Source organism: Aegilops tauschii, chromosome 6 (genome assembly GCF_002575655.3).
Source record: "Aegilops tauschii subsp. strangulata cultivar AL8/78 chromosome 6, Aet v6.0, whole genome shotgun sequence".
Classification (NCBI taxonomy): Eukaryota; Viridiplantae; Streptophyta; class Magnoliopsida; order Poales; family Poaceae; genus Aegilops; species Aegilops tauschii.
The window spans coordinates 378,516,841-378,537,264 of NC_053040.3; the positions used below are offsets into that span (position 1 = coordinate 378,516,841).

A 20,424-nucleotide genomic window follows, 5' to 3' on the forward strand; every position below is an offset into this window, starting at 1 on the left:
ACCTCTGAATCGAAATGCCACCTAACTCTAGGCTGGGCCCATCTGTGAATTCAGTCTGCCGGTTTAAATAGTAAAACTCCCTGAATAGTTCTATAGTGGGCTCCTGTTGAAGGTACACTTCGCAAAACACTTGAAAGTTGCAGATGTTTGAGACGGAATTAGGCCCAATATCTTGAGGATGGAGCTTAAAAAAGTGCAGCACATCGCGGAAGAATTTTGAACCGGGAGGGGTAAAACCCCGGAGCAGATGATTTGTAAAGACAATTACTTCACCTTCCTTGGGTTCAAGAGGGGTTTCTGTGCATGTGACCCTCCAATGGATGACATCTTTTTTGGCTAAGACGCCTGTTTGGACAAACTCATTCAGTGTTTCCTCGGTGACCTAGGAAACTACCAGTTGCAGGAGGTGACGGTCTTGGCTTTAGACATTTTGACTACAAAGGAAAACATTGCCGGTTTAAGATTAAGCTATTAAGCCGACCAGTGATTAAAAAGTAAGTATTGCAAAGATTGACATGATTAAGCCGGAAGACAGTGCCGGCTCATATGGATTGTGAACATATATTGGCGGCTTAATAAGGGGACTAATGTTATATGGCGGGTTATGGTTTATCATATAAGCTGCCCATATGGTCGCAGTGTGACAGATTTGAAAGTGAATTTTTGCTAAGTAATGGACAAACAGATTCCACCGGTTGGTGCTATGATTTTGGATCTGCAGCGGTTCACAAAATAAAATAAATTCTAGACCTAAAGTGAAGGCAGTGGAAGAACGCATGTGTTCGGATGGATCTTATACAGGAAAAGTATTTATCGTGAATGGAAAAGGGATGCTAAGCTACTACCGCGCGTTTTCAATATCATTTTCAGATTCAACTCTGTGATCTAAAGAAGAATAGAGAAGAACAGAGAGGAACTCCGACGAACTGGGGCAAACCCTAATGCAGATCTGTTATACAGGAGGAGAAGTATTTACTGAGGCTGTTGAACTGCGGAGGTGCGCCGCAGTACTCTGGTCTGATCAGGTCGATGCATCGGCCAGAGTTGAGGACGCTGGACGGAGGCGGCGGCGGCAGAGCTCGGGCTCGTTAGGGTATCACGAGGAGGAAGACAAAGACGAGGGGGGCACGATCGAAAAATGAAAAGAAGGACCCCCCCCCCATCGCTATTTATAAGGCAGTGGATAGATGGCAAGCGCGGGAATCAAGGAGGCCGAGAAAATGATTATGTGGTTACACGGATGCCTCGATTTTCGGGAGGTCCATTAAAGATAAAGATCTGTTGAGATGCTCTGGTCTTCGTGTGAAGTTAATGCGTAATGACGTCATGGCGGGTTACCACGTTTCTAGGAGGTGACGTCATGGCGGGTTACAATGAACTGAGGATGGAAGATTTTTGTCAAGTCAAAGTGATGAAAATTGATGTGAACAAGTTCAAATCAACCTGGGGCCTAATGTTGGGGATATGACTATTGGGTATAACCCGCCCAGAAGGGGCCGGGTCATACCACTGGTGACTTAAAAGATGAAGATGGCGGGTCATGAAGCAAGCCTATTGAAGGCCCAAGACCCAGAGGCGACTTGAGGCCCAAGAGGATGAACCGCCATATGTTTAACTTGTACTGTAAGGAAAACTTAGTTAGTCACCGAGTTGGACACGATGTGTATGAGCCGGCCGGGACTCTGTAAGCCGTCGGGCATCAACCTGTGTATATAAAGGGGTGACCGGCCGGCGAGTTAAGACAGGAAACAACAAGTCGAGAACTAGGTCAAGCGTATTCGCTCCCTGGTAATCGAAACCCAAGCAATACAACCTAAAGCAGGAGTAGGATTTTACCTCGTTGAGGGGCCAAACCTGGGTAAACTCTCTGTGTCCTTTGTCCCGTTTAACCCCTTCAAGCTAACCTAGTTGTGATGGCTCCACACCTAAGTCCTTTTGCTAGGGCATCTGCCATGTTAAGTCCACGACAATAAGGCTCCCCAGTAATGGTAACTTCATCCTTGTTCTTCTCAAGAGAAGGAACGCCTTCAGCCGCCTTAACAGGGCTTGAAGCTTGTGCCGAACTTGGCAGGTTGAGATCATCCGCCGGGTTAGACTTGGCGTCCCTTGCCTCTGTAGTTGTTGGATCCTCTTGCTGAGGCGGTTCAACTTGGTCATCATGATGATCTTCATGATTTTCCGTGTGGCCCTCGGGGGTTACCAGGGTCTGATCCTGTGATTCAGGAATCTCGGGAGCTGTTGATGACTCGCCAACCTTTCTCTTCTTGGTTTTGGCTTTGGCCCTGCAGATAAAGACAGCATGTTGTAATATATGTGGTAATAACTAGGAATAAGGTGTAACTCAGTTAAGAGAAAAATTACCCCGGGTTTATACCGGCAGCTGAGTGGCAGACGAGTCTCCCGAAGATGGGGACGACTCCTAATAATTGGAATCAGAGGGATTAAGAGGCTGCCTGATAAGGCCGGCTCGTGGAAGAGAAGGAGTTGGACTATGAGGCACCTTGTTACGTCGCTTGCGGGCGGATGGTTCATGGGTTAAGCCGGCTAGCGGCTCTCCAGATCCGCTCCGAGTTTGGCGCCTTGACTCATGCTGGGTTTTCTTCAAAATAAAGTTTGGATTCAAGTGAGCATCTGGATGAGAAAATCTTACTTTCCTCACCACCCGCCATGTTTTCTTTGGAGACAAGGGTTCTGAGCCGGAAGAGATGGAAATTACCTCAGCATCATCTGCCCGGCTTGTTGCAGCATTACCCTAAGAATAAGAAGTGTCAGCGAGTTCAATAAAAAGACGGCCAAGGGAGTCAAGCTCTACCTCTGACTGGTTGTCAGCCATGGGTGACTCGCCCCTGGCTGCCGGCTCATTCACAATGGCAGGCTTATTCCTTCTTTGAGCTGGCACAGCCTTGGCCTTGCTCGCTTGTGTCTTCCTCTTCTTATTCCAGAATGGAGAGTTGGCCTACATAGTTGAACAAAGGCTAACAAGTGAGGTATCCGGATAAGCAAGGATTGATAAGTCAGACAAGTGGTTATATATATACTCACCTGAGGAGTTGGGTTAAGCTTGAAAAATGACTGCAACCCTGTCTTGTTGCAGTTCTCTTGAGTCTCCCCAAGCAGCTTCTTCACAACTTTGTTGATTTCATCGGCTTCTAAATTATCAAAGCTATACCATTGAGCATCTGTTGAGTCGCCAGAATAATTACACATTAAACCAGGCCAGTGGCTCAAGGGCATGATTCTCAACGTGACCCAGCACCAGACCAAATCAACTCCCGTTAAGCCATTGGCCAATAAGGCCCTGAGTTTTGCATATACAGGGATGGCTTGAGCATGCTCTTCTAGGGTAACCCAGCTAGGGAGATCAAAATCCATTGGAAGACGGTCAGGTCTGTAACCCGGCAAGGGGTTATCAGTGGCTAGAGCTGTGTTCTTGCAGTAAAACCAAGTCTTGATCCATCCCTTGTGATGACTTGGTAAAGTAACTGGAGGAAAGGAGCCATCTCTTCACCTCTGAATTGATACCCCGACAAGCTATAGGCTGGGGCCGTCAGCAAACTCTGTCTGGCGGTTGATATAGAAAAATTCCTTGAAGAGAGGAACAGTGAGCTCCATTTGCAAATATACCTCACAGAAGACTTGAAACTGGCATAGGTTGGATATAAAATTTGGGGCAAGATCTTGAGGATGAAGGTTGAAATAGTTTAAGAAGACCCGGAAGAATTTTTACCCAGGCGGAGAGAAGCCTCTAAGGAGATAGTCTATGAAGACCACGACCTCTCCTTTGCCGGGTTTGGGAACGTCATCTCCTTGGGCAGCTCGCCAGCCAACCTCTTCCTGAGCCGGCAGAAGGCCTTGTTCTTTGTAATCATTAAGTACGAGATCGGAAACTTGGGAAGGCACCCAGTTGCAAACTGTGGTTTTTGACATGCTGAGTCGCTTAAGCAAGATTAAGAGCTGCAGAAATATGAATGGCGGGTTACTTATGAAGTGATAGCCCGCCACATCAACTATATGATGAGACGGCACTACTAGTTGTGGTTAAAGATAACACGGCATAATTATTAATGATGGTGAGTCGCCCAAAGGTGAGCCGGTTCGACACAGAGGAAATTTCTAAATATCTGGCGGGTTACAATTACCAACAACACGAAGGCAATTTAACTAAGTTGGAGATTGCTAAGTTTTCTGCTAAATATGGGACCAACAGGTTTCTACCGAAGCATCTATTATTACGGATCTACAAATCATAGAAAAAGGGAAATATCTCCTAAACCTAAGACGAGCATTGGAAGTGGCTCCTGATCTGCTCACGGATTTTATGAAGGATCTAGGTTTCACAAATACAAAAATGACATTGAAACAAGCTCTGCTGCATCTTTATGAGGAAGTTATGGAGGAAAACTAGATCTAAATAGTGACGGAGGCAAGTTCAACGCCAAAGAACTCCAACGAACTATGAAAGGATTAATGTAGATTTCAGGAGAAGGAACTAGTATACCTGTGACGCCCCCGATTCAATCGTACACTAATCATGCACGCAAACGTGTACGATCAAGATCAGGGACTCATGGGAAGATATCACAACACAACTCTAAAACATAAATAAGTCATACAAGCATCATAATACAAGCCAGGGGCCTCGAGGGCTCGAATACAAGTGCTCGATCATAGACGAGTCAGCGGAAGCAACAATATCTGAGTATAGACATAAGTTAAACAAGTTTGCCTTAAGAAGGCTAGCACAAAAGTAGCAACGATCGAAAAGGCAAGGCCTCCTGCCTGGGACCTCCTAACTACTCCTCGAAGCCGAACTCCATGTAGAATCATCCTCAGGATCTCTAGCTCCTGGACTCCAGCATCTGGTTGCGACAACCAGGTATAGCAAGGGGAAAAGAGGGAGAAAAGCAACCGTGAGTACTCATCCAAAGTACTCGCAAGCAAGGAGCTACACTACATATGCATGGGTATATGTGTAAAGGGCCATATCGGTGGACTGAACTGCAGAATGCCAGAATAAGAGGGGGATAGCTAATCCTGTCGAAGGTTACGCTTCTGGCCACCTCCATCTTGCTGCATGTAGGAGAGAGTAGATGGTAAGTTCACCAAGTAGCATCGCATAGCATAATCCTACCCGGCGATCCCCTCCTCGTCGCCCTGTTAGAGAGCGATCACCGGGTTGTATCTGGCACTTGGAAGGGTGTGTTTTATTAAGTATCCGGTTCTAGTTGTCATAAGGTCAAGGTACAACTCCGGGTTGTCCTTTTACCGAGGGACACGGCTATTCGAATAGATAAACTTCCCTGCAGGGGTGCACCACATAACCCAACACGCTCGATCCCCTTTGACCGGACACACTTTCCTGGGTCATGCCCGGCCTCGGAAGATCAAGATGTCGCAGCCCTACCTAGGCACAACAGAGAGGTCAGCATGCCGGTCTAAATCCTATGGCGCAGGGGTCTGGGCCCATCGCCCATTGCACACCTGCACGTTGCGAGGGCGGCCGAAAGCAGAACTAGCCCCCTTAATATAAGAGCGGGCTTACGTTCCAATCCGGCGCGCGCCGCTCAGTTGCTGACGTCACGAAGGCTTTGGCTGATACCACGATGTCGAGTGCCCATAACTTTCCCACGTAGTTGGTTAGTGCGTATAGACCAAATGGCCAGACTCAGATCAAATACCAAGAACTCGTTAAGCGTGTTATTTTTAAGTATCCGCGGACGCCGACCAGGGCCAGACCCACCTCTCTCCTAGGTGGTCACAACCTGCCCTGTCGCTCCGCCATAGTAACAGTCGGGGGCCGTCAGGAACCCAGGCCCACCTCTACCAGGATGGAGCCACCTGTCCTTTCAGCCCCCTTATCAGAATCACTTGCGGGTACTCAACGAGCTGACCCGACTTTAGTCACCACATGTGTCATGTATATAAAGTATATAGTATATACCCGTGATCACCTCCCTAGTGATCACGGCCCGATAGTATAGCATGGCAGACGGACAAGAATGTAGGGCCACTGATGGAATACTAGCATCCTATACTAAGCATTTAGGATTGTAGGTAAGGGTAACAACTGTAGCAACAATGACAGGCTATGCAGCAGAATAGGATTAACGAAAGCAGTAACATGCTACACTACTCTAATGCAAGCAGTAGAGAGAAGAATAGGCGATATCTGGTGATCAAGGGGGGGCTTGCCTGGTTGCTCTGGCAAGAAGGAGGGGTCGTCAACACCGTAGTCGTACTCAGTGGCATCAGCGCCGGTCTCGGGGTCTGCCGGAGAAGAAGAGGGGGGAGAAACAGTAAATACGGAGCAAACAAAGCATCACAAAACATAACGAGGCAATACGCGGTGCTAGGTATGCCCTAACGCGGTACTAGGTGATGCCGGCGAAGGGGGAAAACATCCGGGAAAGTATCCCCGAAGTTTCGCGTTTTCGAACAGATGAACCGAAGGGGAAAAGTTGCGTGTTTGCTATGCTAGGGATGTGTGACGGACAAACGGGCTGCGTATCCGGATTCATCTCGTCGTTCTGAGCAACTTTCATGTACAAAGTTTTCCCATCCGAGCTACGGTTTATTTTATATTATTTTCCAAAGTTTTAATAATAATTCCAGAATATTATTATTTATTCGAAATTAAATAGCTAAATGCTAGGTGCACCCAGCTCTGCGTACACAGAAGTGTACCAGAGGCTGACAGGTGGGCCAGGGGGTCCCTGTTGACCAATCAAGGTTTGACTGGTCAACAGGGGGTGGGGCCCCCCTGTCGTTGACTGTTACACCATCTAACTAATTAATTTAGTCTAACTAGGTTATTGGGCTAATAGATTTTAATTAGTTTAATTAATTTAATTAATTAATTCATATTTTTAATTTATTTATTTATTTTTAATTTTTTTATCCTTTTTCTTTACGTTCTGGGGTGGGGTCCGTTAGGCAGTGGCCCAGAGGCCTAACGGGTGCGGGCGACGGTTTCAGGGCGGAGCCAAGCGCGAGCGCTAGGCGCCCGATTGGGGGAACCTGGGCGCTAGCTCGGCGAGCCCATCGGCGCGGCCGCCGGCGCCCACGACACCGGCCAGGGGAGGCGGCGGAGGCCTGCGGGCGGCGAGGTGAGGCCGCAGCGGCATGTAGAGCAGAGGCGGGGCGCGGTGCTGTGTACGGCGAGGTGGTGGCCAGACGCGCGGTGCAGCGAGGGAAACGGGGCGGTGGCGCGGTCGGCGAGCGGAGGCACGCGGGCCTACGCGAGCGCGCGCGGAGGGGCCAGCAGCGGTAACCCGGCGAGCGGAGCCGTGGGGTGCGGGGTGGTCCACGTGCGTGAATAGGTAGGTCGCGCGGCGAGCACGGCCGCGAGCGGCAGCACAGCGAGACGGGGCGAGGTGCGGGCGGTGCGAGCTGACGAGCGCGCGAGGGTAGGGTGAGCACGGGCCGGAGGCGCGGACGCGCGTGCGCGGGCGAGAGCGATAGGAGGCGAGGCCACAGCGGGGCGCGGACGACGCGGTCGACGGGAGAGCGGGGACAGGGAGAGAGGGGAGGGCGTGGCCCTCACCGCGTGGACGTAGGGACTATGGCAGCGGATGTCGAGGAGGAGGACGGGGACGCGCGACGAGGTGGCGGTGACAACGGGCGACGACGGAGTCGTGGCGGCGCGGGGCTCCGGCGATGTGGTCCTCCAGGCGGCGTCAGGGACGATGGGCGACGGCGTCAAGTCGCGGGGGACGGGCGTGCGGGAGGAGGGGATCGAACAGGAGCGCCCCTCCTCCGTGCGTCAGCGTGTGTGTGGGTGTGTGTGCGTCGTGGGTGGCGGCGCAGGGAGGGAACGGGGGAGAGTGGGGGATCGTGCGGGAGAAAGTGGGTGTGGCCTAGGGTTTGCGGGAGTGGGGGAAGGATAAGGGAGTGGGGGACGCTGCCGGTTGGGCCGGCAAGGCGGCCCGGTGGGCCGAAGTCCAGTGGGGGGTTCTCCTTTTATTTTATTTTTGTTTTCTTTTTCTTTTTGTAATTTTGTTTTACTGTTTTATATTTGTTTCCTATTATTTTAGTTTCTGTAAAATACATACTTAGCATCTAATTTAGTATTTCAGTTTAGTCCACTGTTACAAAAAGTCTAGTCCCCAGATAATTTAGTTTGATAATTTATTAATTAGTAAAGGTATTTAAATAATTAGGTTTGCTACTATTTAAATCATTTTAGTGCAGTTCAGCATTTCATAAAAGTTTGGTTTCACCACCATAATCACCTATGTATTATCTGGCATGATCCGAACATTTTAGTTTCAATATTTGAAAACTTTTGTTGTTTGCCGTGATTTTGAATTTGAATTTGAATCGGTTTTGAACTAACGCGAGATTAGGAACAGTAACCATGGTGACGTGGCATCATTAACAGAGGTTTACTGCAGCTTGATTATCCGGGCGTCACAATACCTGACTGTGGCAGAGGGCGGCGGAGATGCTTGACCAAGCTCCGGTGAAGACTGGAAGCACCGCGGTCCCGGATGGGTTCACCGATGACGGACGAACAGAGGCGGCGGTGCGGCGAAGAGCTTGGGCACGAGGAAGAAGAAGAGGCGACGAGGGCGAGGTAAAAGTGAAAAAGAAGACCCCCCCCCCCACGTGTATTTATAAGGTGAAGGGATAAGTGTAAATGACAGGTGCGAGAATTGAGGGGGCACGGTAATTTTTGGAGCGAGGGGCGCCTCGATTTTTGGCATTGACGGATATTAAAAGATTCGCTACGATGTCATCATGGGTTTCCTAGATCTCCGGAAGAGGATGTCAGCAATAAGATGTGAGAAGTGACAAGTCAGAAAGCATCATGAGCCGCCGCTTGGTGACCCGGAGAAGATGCAGACCTGACCATAGTCGCCAGGTTAAAATGGTGAAGATTTACATGAATGAATTCAAATCAATCTGGGGGCTAATGTTGGGGATATAACCCCACAATATGACCCGCCTTATTGGGCCGGGTCATCCAGTGGTGGCTGTAGAACAAGACTCAAGACGAGTTGACGCGCCCAGGAGCCAGACCAATAGGGCGGGTCACAGAGTGGGCCGGCTTAGGGCCCAGCATCCGAAGACGACGGCTCGATAGCCTCGAAGTACAAGTCACCAGGAGTCTTCTTACTTAGGAAACAAGACAAGTAGAAACAAGTTAAGTCACGGATCGTGATACGACCCGGACTCTTGTAAGCCCTAGGCCTCAACCTGTATATAAAGGCGAGACCCGGAGGCGGGAAAGTTAAGTTACAATCGATCAATAGCTAGGTCAAGTGAATCCGCTCCCTTATAATTGATCCTCAAAAATAAGCAAACAAGCAGGAAGTAGGCTATTACGTCAATCGTGAGGGGTCGAACCTGTGTAACCCGCGTCTCTCGATTTCGATCAACCCCGACAAGCTAACCACCCGGTTGCGATGGCCTCACGACTAAGTCCTCACACTAGGACATCTGCCGTGACAAAACCATGACAACTTCCTTGCCAGGCCCTTCCCCTTGGCGTCTCCAAAACGTATTTAGTAAGCGTTGAAGTCCTCGTCATACACGTCAGCATCCGGAGGGCCATCATCGTCACTAGAGATGCTGGAGGACTCGGACGAGAAGGGTGGTCCGGCCAGACATCTGGCGGGGTGGGCCTGCTCCTTGTTAAGGCGCCTAACTTTAGCCGCAGCAGCCACCTTCTCCTTGGCGAGGTGCTCGGACTCCTCGAGCCACAATGCCTTTGCATTTTTGCGGCGACGTATGAGTACATTTTGCTTCACTTTTTACCCCTTATTTTTGTGTCATAGTTATACGATTTTCATAATTTTATCGCATTCGCACTACCTTAGTGGATATTGATTGGAAATCACCTATTTCTTGGTGAACACCATGCTAATTGATGTAATAATAACCTAACATACGGAGAGAAGATCAAAGTGGGAAGAAAACCAGCAGCACAAGCCTTACCAGGAGAGAAGACAGTGTGCAGTACAGCCAGCTCCCCATGGTCAACGATTTCATCCACATGTGATCGGATCTCGCATTCGATGAACAGAGACACCACAACCATGAAACAGGAGCAGAAAATCACCTCCAAGAGGGATCTAGAGGGGAAATCGGCGGAAGGGCACCGCCACGCCATCACCTCGACAAAGGAGACTACGACATCAACTATCATTATCATCATCATCATCATCCACATCCTTGCCATCGACCCCTCCATTCCTTTCTTTGTAATACCGAACCCTAGTGTGGATACATACGCGTGTTGCATTAATCATCCATCTGTAATTTCCACGAACACCATGATGATGTTTACTATCTCTATTTCTGAGCAGAACCCTAGTTCCTGGGGATATGGAGGAACCCTAGTATGTGTATGAACTGAACACCGATAAGAGGCAATATTTTTCTTATATGTTTGTGTTAATTATTCTTCATTATGTTGTGTGAAGTCGATCACACAACATTTGCCTTAGTGGACATGAAGGATGTTACTATTATTGGGAAGCGGGGATGTGGAGGTAGTGTTGTGACAGAAGTTATCTCCCTTCTTTGTTGAGCTATGATAAGGGAAATAACAAAGACCCCAAAGCCTTAATCCACGTCCACTGGAAGTCCCTTAATCATCATTGCTTGCACCGGCAGGAGGGGATGGTGGTGGCATGCGTGATACGGAGTTGCGGCAGTATGCATGTATATTTATTTGGCTCCGCCAACACATTAAACATATAACATGGATTGGTCAGCCGAGAATTATGCTTGTGTGTAATAAAATAACAAGCATACGACTGGTGAATTTGGACTCCTTAAGAAACTCTTAGCCCTATTGCAGTTTCCATCACTTTTCATTACTCTTTTGTTCTTTACTACTTTTCTAGCAACACACTTTAATTCTCTTTTAAACACTCTTGCGATGTTTCTTCCTACACAAAGTTTTTGCTTTGCCTCGCAAATAACTTGCGGACACTTATAAGAGGCAAAGGCCATTTCCTAAGCTCTTTGTGGGATCAATAATCTTACTTCGAAATGGCTACAAATGTATATTGTACACTTAAGACATCAAGCTTTTTCTAACGTTGTTGTCGGGGAGCTATGTGCCTTTGGTCTTTGTTTTGAGTTTTCATTTGTTTTGTGTACTAAGTTTCTTTGCAGTTTCTAAGAACCATGGACGAGTTCGGACATTTGTATCAAGGGCCAATTCCATTTTCCCCCTTAATTTGTGCCCACTATCATCTTTACCCCTAAAAAATTCATTTGCTCAACTTTGCCCCTCTTCCGTCAAAAGCCCTTATATTCAAATAAACTTTGGTGTTGTTTTCGTCCAGTCGAGACATCTCTTGTACATAGTTACCCCTCTATGCATGTTTCACTTACGTGGGACCTAACCTTGGAAAAAGAAAAGAAAAAAGTCTCTCTCTCTCACACACACATACACACCTCCCCCCTCTCTCTTACAGGTGGACCCCACCCTGGAAAAAGTCTCTCTTCTTTTTGTCGTCTCTCTCTCCCTCCAGAGCACGCACGACCATGCCAAAGAGCAGGCCTTCTTACACCCACCTTTTATCATACCGCGCCGAGTGCAATGTTTTTCTACGTAACAAACTAAGCAGGTTACCAATAGGAAGATGAACCACCTCTCTTGTCCACTCCATAGGAAGATGAACCACCTGTCTTGTCCATTCCATTACCGAAAAAGGCTTTTGCCCTGCTTTATATATAAAGCAAAGATCACCAACAACCTGGCACAATGCACGCCACCGAAACACACGCACACACCCAAGGCAGGATACATAGGCGCTGAGCGCAGCAACACCACCCCTAGCACTACATGAGCCACCGGGGCCTCACCCGTGAACACGTCACCGCGAAGAGAAGTCACATACGACGCACCGTGGGCTCCAAGGCGGTGCCTACAGGAAGGTTACGACACCGAAGCACCGCCACCACCCTACCCAAGGATCAGAGTTTCCCCCGGAGCAACACGACAGGCAGTGAGGGTCGCGGCGACGCCTTCAAGAAGGGAATGAGCTTCGTCGTCGCCGGTTCGTCCGAAGATAGAACAGGTTTTCACCCCGGCCAATATTCACCGCCACCGAACGCCACACCCTGGCTACCACGCCGCCCACACGGCCATGGCCACCAGGCAGCACCAAGCCACGGGCTTTGCCCAGGAGCACCGCGACACCACCACCAGGGCCGCCGCCCCGACATCCAGGACCTTGACGCCACCTCACCCGCCACCCACCGCTACCCCAACCAAAGAGATGAGTGGAAAGGAACCGCCTTTCGCACCCCTGAGTTGTCCCCAGCGTCGAGACCCAATAGGCCGGCCAAAACTGGCCACCATCGACCCGTCCTGCTGTCGGGCGCGGGACGAGCTCGGTCCTGCCGCCGGGCGCGAGACGAATCAGGTCCTGCTGCCGGGCGCGGGACGAGTGCGGTCCTGCTGCCGGGCGCGAGACGAGTCCGGTCCTGCTGCCGGGCGCGGGACGAGCTCGGTCCCGCTGCCGGGCGCGAGACGGGCGATGGCCCGCAGCTGGGAGAGGGCCAACCCTCCGATGACGGTAGCGCCCGGACGACGGGGAGAGGAATCGAAGGTCGTCAAGGGCGCTCACCGACAGGCTGACGCCGAAGAAGTCCAGCCGCCGGCGTGAAACGGCCCAGACCACCACCATGGGCCACCACCACGCCGTGGCAGCCCACATCCACTTCGGGACCCCGAGGGGCAGCCCCGAGCCAGCGCCACCACCCTCGCCGCCAACGGCCGCCGCACGCAAGGTCGGCCGAACCCCACACCGCCGCCAGCGCCACCACCAGCACGCAAGGTTTGTCCATTCCATTAACAAACTGCTTGTTCTTCTTTCCTCTTCTTGGTGATATTGACTCCATCTCTGTATCTCCCATTCTATTAATTCAACTAAAGAAACATTGTCATTTCAAGTTAAAAATGAATGGTTCGGATTACGTACTAAGCGTAACACTTTATCCCTTAAGATGTCCAAGGAATTTGTAATGCATCCAACTGCTTCAACGCCCTTATAAAGGCACATATATTTACCAGTTTGCATCAGGTTGGTTGTGATGAAGATTATTAAAGAGTTAAATGCACTGAAGGTCCTAAAAGTTTCGTCAAGGTGTCACTTTAGTCCTAATTATTTCAAAATGCACATTTAGATCCTAATTCTTTAGTAAGTGGTTCACCCGAGGTCCTTTTTTCACGACCGCTCGCTGTCCTGTCCGCGTGGCGCGTTGACCCATGCCATGTCGACTGAGGGCCAAACTGAGGGGCAGCGAACTCCTCGGCAAGGAAGCGGATGACGAAGAGGAGCGTTGCAGCATCGTTAGTGGCACTGCTTCCTCCACAAGCTCCTACCACCTAACCTCACATCAGAGAGAGTGGTTTCAAAAACTTAATGAAACAATGCAAATCGAACTAAATCAATGCCTACACGTAGTGATTGTGGCAGAGTAGCTACGGGACGATAGGGGCAAAAAAATTGTTTTTTTGCAATGTTCCCCATCTGCTAGTGACCCTAAGTTGACGTGGCATGGGTCAACGCGCAACCAAGCAGGTCAGCGAACGATCGTTCATAAAAGAACCTCAGGTGAACCACTTACTATAGAATTAGGACCTAAACATGCATTTTGAAACAAGTAGGACTAAAGTGACACCCTGACAAAACTTTTAGGACCTTCAATGTATTTTTCTCGCCAAACGGTTGGGCCATCTGACGACGTGGCATGGGTCAACGTGCTACGCGAGCAGGTCAGCGAGCGCTCGTGAAAAAAGGACCTCAGGTGAACCACTTACTAAAGTATTAGGACTTAAAGGTGCATTTTGGAAGAATTAGGACTAAAGTGACACCCCGATGAAACTTTTAGGACCTCTAGTGCATTTAACTCATTATTAAAAGTAGGTACGAACAACAAAGTCAATAGTTCATATGGCTATGTGTGTTCAACTGGTTTCTTGTACCGATGGACGGACAAACTCGGAGAAGTTGCAAAGTTTTGACACCTCGTATTTACCATTACAGTTCTCGTGTTCATACTTCATAATCCTCTTTGTGTGACAACAAAGAACACGTGTCACGAGAGATATGTAATAAATGAACGTGTTGAACGGTGAAATGCATGATTTAATTCGCGGTCTCTTTTAATGAATAGGATGAACGCTTGCATGTTTAGGAGAAACTTGGAATTCCGATCACAGGGTCGTTCCCGTTTCGTGGTTGTTGAGAGATCCCAAAGCTCGGCTATATTAAATTTCTAAGGGGAATAGAGTGACCCAATCAGATGTGAACTTAAAAACCAGGTTTGTTTACTGTTTCTTGTCTCTCCCTTCCCTCACAATTCACCTTCTGTTCTGTGCAGTCATCAGTAGCATCTTAGTTGTAAGTAAATTTTCTTTTGAGTTTGTAGCCTGCTTGAAGCAATCAGAGCCAATCATAAAATCAATTTGCAGACAGACGTGAATTTTACCTAGTCCTATTTGGTATACTGGTCGTGTTTCCGCGAACGGATTGGTACAATTAATTCCTGTACGTTTATCTTACCAAAATCCAACCACACCCATATTATCTGACCTGTGATTGATTTTGACCCAAGATTTGGAAAGTTTGGTGGACAAGTTGGTGAACAGGAGTGCTAGCCATAAAGATGCATGGAAGAAAATCAGGGACCATAAAAAAAAATGGGTGCGTCTCATATCATTGTCGATTTATTTTGGATAAATTGACCTTGTCCTGGTATTCCATGAGTATGACATAGTGTTCACCAATAACTTGAGCCAACATAAACCAGGGACGACACGCGTTCAATCAGTCACCTACTTAAGCTTGAATTTCTTTCCCTGGAGAACTGCACATGCATATTTGTCAAATTGAGTTTTGAAGGAAAAGATGGTACATGACACCTGGATATACATGCTCGTATCGCAACAGTGTACAGGCATAAAACAAAACAGTAAATAAACAATTTAGACATAGCTACTTCCATGCATGGTTAAAGTACTGAACTGTGAAGAAGCTCTGCTCATCAGTGATCACCTGGATATATGGAATCCATAATATTCAGTTATTGGAGCTTGCACAGCATAATCTTCTTCAGATAAGAAACCAGGAAAAGAGCACGAAGCACATTTGCAGTCAAGCTAGTTCTAAATTTCTCTGCATTGTTTGACGAATCGTCTCAATCTAAACCTGCCTCTTTCAGAAAGGGCAAAAAATGCGCATTCTGCATGAAAAGGAACACATGCTACTAATAGAAGCAGTATGTTGAACAGAAGAATTCTTGCTGTCAACATACGGTGCCTGGTTATTCTTTCTAGTAAGCGATGTGTTGTGAACTGTGGTTGCTTCCAGACTCCAGATATTGACGCCATCCAATCAAATTTGCCCTTCATGCAGTTCAGCAAGTTTAGACTTCGGTGAGTGCTAAGGATCAAACTAGGTGCAAAATTCGAACTGAAACTTGGACCCGGTCGAAAACAGACAGGAGAGAAAAAGCACAGTTTCATAGACTTCAGAGTTTAGAATAATAACAAAGAACAAATTGCAAATGAGAAGTACCAAAATTTTGGAATTCAATGTGGGCCACTAGCCTAGGCCATGGCTCTTCTTGATCAGCCATAGACCCCGTCCAGGTAAGTATCTTCTACTGTTGCCCTATGCCCTGCTAATATAGGATGCGCTGCCTCTGCTACCTCCCTCGACAGGCGATGTGGTACTAAACGAAACGAAAGTATGCCTCGCCTGGTGCTCGCTGCGGTGCGGCTTTCCGGGACGAGGAGTTCGAACGGGGCACTGTGTATGGGCCTGTTGGTACCAACCGGGCCAAGTCGGCATTGGAAAAGAAGTTAACCGGGTCGATGTCATCATCCATCCTGTGGCACGGTAGGTGCCAGGTCCCAAGAGGAGCAGAGGCTGAGAACTGAGATCGGATAGGAGATGTGTAGATTCTGTCAAAGTGTCAAACGGAGAACGATGACAGGTCAAACTTGTCGCCGAATACCGCCACGGCTACGTGATCCTCTATAGTTTATCCCCCCTTTTCATTCATTCAGTTTCCAGGTGAGCTTCAGAACTGTTCCTTCCTTGATTAGTAGGAGGATGCAAATCGATAGGTTTTTCTGTGCTAACGACCAAACGTCAGTCAGTCAATCAATGTGTGCTCAAGACTGCGCCAGTGTATTTGAACGGGTTGTCCGTGCACGGTGTTCTGCTCTGAAGTGATACGCACTTGCCGTCAGGCTCCGCACCTGCAGCAACTCAATGAAGTGTGCAATTTGTAGGCAGGGAAGTTTCAAAAAAAGTGTGCAATTTACAGGCAGGGAGACGGAAGAAGTTAGCTCTTCTTCCTTCATCCAGACGCTCTCGTTTTGCCTTTTTGCTTCCACTTTACCCAGAAGACTCTCCGCCACATTCAAACTGACGACGAACTTCCAGGCTGCAAAAACCTCTCAACTCTGAACTCTGAAGAACCTCAGTCTAGCGTCAGGACTCTGTGCCGCCACGCACTGAAGTTTTTTATCCTCCTCTTTATTCGTCTCTTGCCAAGGGCAGTGCCTTTTATCTAATGCAAAGAATGTACGCAGTAAAAACATACTATTTCATTCTAAATGTACTGAATCTGATGGTGCCCCTGCTCGTCGGAGTTGGAGACGCGTGGTAATCTGCTTGCACTTTCACTGCACCGTACGGTTCTACTACACTGAAACTGTCTGTTCTTCTCACCTCTTCTTTGTGATATTGACCCCCTTATCTCCCATTCTTTTAAACTAAAGAAGCACTGTCATTTCTTGTTAGCATGCGTGGTTAGGATTACGTACTAAACGTAGCGCGTTATTTCTGAAGATGTCCACGGAATATGTAATGCATCCAGCTGTTTCAACGCCCTTACAAAAGGCACATATATGTCCCCGTTCGCATCAAGTTAATTGTGACGACGATCACAAAAGTAGGTAAGAACAAGAAAGTCAATGGTTCATGTAACTAGGTATGTTCTACTGGTTGCAAAGTAACCGATCGACAAACTCGGACTTGAGATGGAAAACTTGCAAAGCTTTGACACCTCATGTTTACCACTACAGTTCTTGTGTCCATACTTCATAATCCTCTGTATGAAAACAAAGAACACGTGCCACGAGAGACATGTAATGAATGAATGTGTTGAATGGTGAAAAATGCTTCCTGTCAACGGATGATTAATTCCTGGTTGTTTTTTTCTTAAAGGGGGTCTCCCCGGCCTCTGCATCAGAACGATGCATACGGCCACATAGATATATAAATAAAGTTGTTCAACAAGGTTGTAAAGTCTGAAAGCAAAATAACGGCGAGCTCACAAAGAGCCACAAACGCCAAAAACACAAGGCCCAAAAGCCACAACCGGCTGGCAAAACAAAGATAGGTAAACTAATTGCCTATCCTATTACATGACCGCCATCCAAACCGGTTGAAGATATCCCGCGCTACCATCTCCCACCGGACAGATCCAGTAGCCAAACGCTCCCTGGCCTTCATCGGAGTGAGTAAGGACCACATACGGATCAGCGCAGTAGCTCGGAATAAAACCTGCAAAAAATGAATATTTGTTTTTCTGTTAAAGGTCAAATCATTTCTGCAATTCCAAATTGCCCACAACAAAGCACATACTCCTACACGAATGTGTCTGGCTGTTTCGGACTCTATCCCAACAAGCCACGTTCCAAATAACGTACTGACCGAATTTGGAGGAGTAATGTTAAAGGCAATATGCACCGTGTGCCACAAGACCTTTGCCAAAGGGCAGTCAAAGAAGAGGTGCTTGATGGTTTCGTCCCGACCACAAAAACTACACCTAGTAGATCCTGTCCAGTTGCGCTTAACCAAATTATCCTTTGTTAGAATGACTTGTTTATGCACAAACCACATAAACACTTTAATTTTCAAAGGAACTTTGACTTTCCAAACCTCTATGGAACTAGGGATAACACTTGAGTTTATGACATCGATATACATCGACTTGACAGAGAACTCACCAGACCTAGTAAGCTTCCAACACAACTTATCGGGTTGGTGAGATAGCTGAACCTCCATCAGTCTACTCACCAAGTGAAGCCATGCTTCCCACCGGTCGCCCACAAGCGCCCTCCTAAACTGAATATTAAGGGGAATGAACTGCAAAATCATGGCAACAAGAGCATCACGTCGTTGAGTAATACGATACAGGGACGGATACTGAAGCGCCAACGGCGTTTCACCAAGCCAAGTATCCTCCCAGAAGCGAGTGGTACTACCATTACCGACTATAAACTTAGTTCTATTAAAGAAGGCAGCTTTGACTCTCATAAGCCCCTTCCAAAACGGCGAGTCTGTGGGTCTCACTGTCACCTAGGACAACGTCTTGGACTGCAGATACTTACTTCGAAGAATCTGCGCCCACGTGGCCTCGGTGTCAACTGAAAGTTTATATAGCCACTTGCTGAGAAGACATCTGTTTTTGACTTCAAGATTCTCAATACCAAGGGCCCCCTGGTCCTTTGGTCGACAGATGATATCCCATTTGGCTAGTCGGTATTTTCTCTTTGTTTCATCACTCTGCTAGAAGAACCGGGATCGATAGAAGTCCAGCCTTTTCCTACCAACTGGGACTTCGAAAAAAGATAAGAGAAACATAGACATACTCGTGAGCACCGAATTAATAAGTATTAGTCGGCCTCCATAAGACATGAGTTTGCCCTTCCAGCAACTTAGTTTCTTCTCAAACCGGTCTTCGATGCTCTTCCATTCTCTGTTTGTCAGTTTACGATGGTGAATGGGTATACCTAAGTAGGTGAAAGGTAACGCCCCCAATTCGCATCCAAACAATTGCCTATAAGCCTCTTGTTCCTCATTGGCTCTACCAAAGCAGAACAACTCGCTTTTATGAAAATTGATCTTCAGTCCGGTCAACTGTTCAAATAAGCATAACACCAGCTTCATATTTTCTCGCTTTCGCCAAGTCGTGCTCCATAAAGATGATTGTATCATCAGCGTACTGCAGGATGGATACACCTCCATCAACTAGATGAGGCACCAATCCACCCACCTGACCAGCCTCCTTGGCCCTTCCTATCAGAATTGCCAACCTGTCAACCACAATGTTGAACAGAATAGGAGACATTGGATCACCTTGTCTCAGGCCCTTGTGTGTGTGGAAATAATGACCAATGTCATCATTCACTTTAATTCCAACACTCCCTTTTTGCGTGAAGGATTCTACCTGGCGTCACCAAGCTTCATCAAAACCCTTCATGCGTAAGGCCTGCTGAAGGAAAGGCCATTTGACTTTGTCGTACGCTTCTCGAAATCCACCTTGAAAACAACTCCGTCTAGCTTTTTCGTGTGGATCTCATGGAGCGTTTCATGAAGGACCACAACCCCTTCCAGGATGTTCCTGTCCGGCATGAAAGCAGTTTGGTTAGGCTGCACCACAGCATGCGCGATCTGTGTGAGCCTATTAGTCCCGACCTTGGTGAAAATTTTGAAACTAACATTGAGAAGACAGATTGGTCTGAATTGCTCAATTCTCACAGCCTCTGTTTTCTTAGGAAGAAGGGTTATTGTTCCAAAATTCAGTTGGAAAAGCTGAAGCTGCCCAGAGAAGAGATCATTGAACAAGGGCAATAGATCCCCCTTAATGATGTGCCAGCACTTCTTATAGAACTCAACCGGAAATCCATCAGGGCCGGGAGCCTTATTATTTTTCATTTGCGATATAGCCTCGAAAACTTCTTTCTCAGTGAACGGGGCCGCCAAAATATCATTCTCCACTGCTGTTAGTTGAGGAACATCCTCAATCCTGGACTCATCCGGAGACACACAGTTATCCTCTGGGGGTCCAAACAACCGCTTGTAATACTCGGTAATGTATAATTTTAGGTTTTCCTGTCCTAAAATCGTTCCTTCATCTTGTTCAAGCTGGAAGATCCTCTTCTTTCTGTGTTTACCATTAGCGATCATGTGAAAGAATTGAGTGTTCGCGTCCCCCTGGACTACTCGCCGGACCTTGGCCCGCAACGCCCACTTCAATTCCTCCTCTCGAAGAATCTCTTTCAGCCCCATCTCCGCGTCAAGCTTGGCATGAAGCTCCGAGGATGGCAGAACAGTAGTTTCTGCTTTTACATCTAACTGAATAAGGTTAAGGAGCCTTTCCTTTTCGACCTTATAGATCACACTAAGATGCTTAGCCCACCCACGCAGAAAACTTCTCAAATGCCTGATCTTATTCTGCCAGCGCTCAAGCGCAGACTTACCTCCGGAATCCTTAGCCCACTCTCTGGCTATGAGATCAAAGAAGCCGTCTCGCTCAAACCAAGCAAGCTCAAAAGAGAACGTATTCTTATTTCCCACGTGGGTGGCCTCACCAGAGTCAACAAATAACGGCGTGTGGTCAGAAATTCCACGGGAAAGGGCCTGAACAGTTACAAAG

The 20,424-nt window shown here is 47.8% G+C and overlaps 1 long non-coding RNA gene across 1 annotated transcript; it reads right to left on the reverse strand.

Annotated features, from left to right (window-relative positions):
• Nucleotides 1-14,930: 14,930 nt before the first annotated feature.
• On the reverse strand, nucleotides 14,931-15,611 carry LOC120965880 (uncharacterized). Its single transcript, XR_005758869.1, has 2 exons — nucleotides 15,546-15,611; nucleotides 14,931-15,373 (listed from the first exon to the last, which is right to left on the reverse strand). It is a non-coding gene; the product is annotated as an uncharacterized lncRNA (long non-coding RNA).
• Between the last annotated feature and the right edge of the window lie 4,813 nt (nucleotides 15,612-20,424).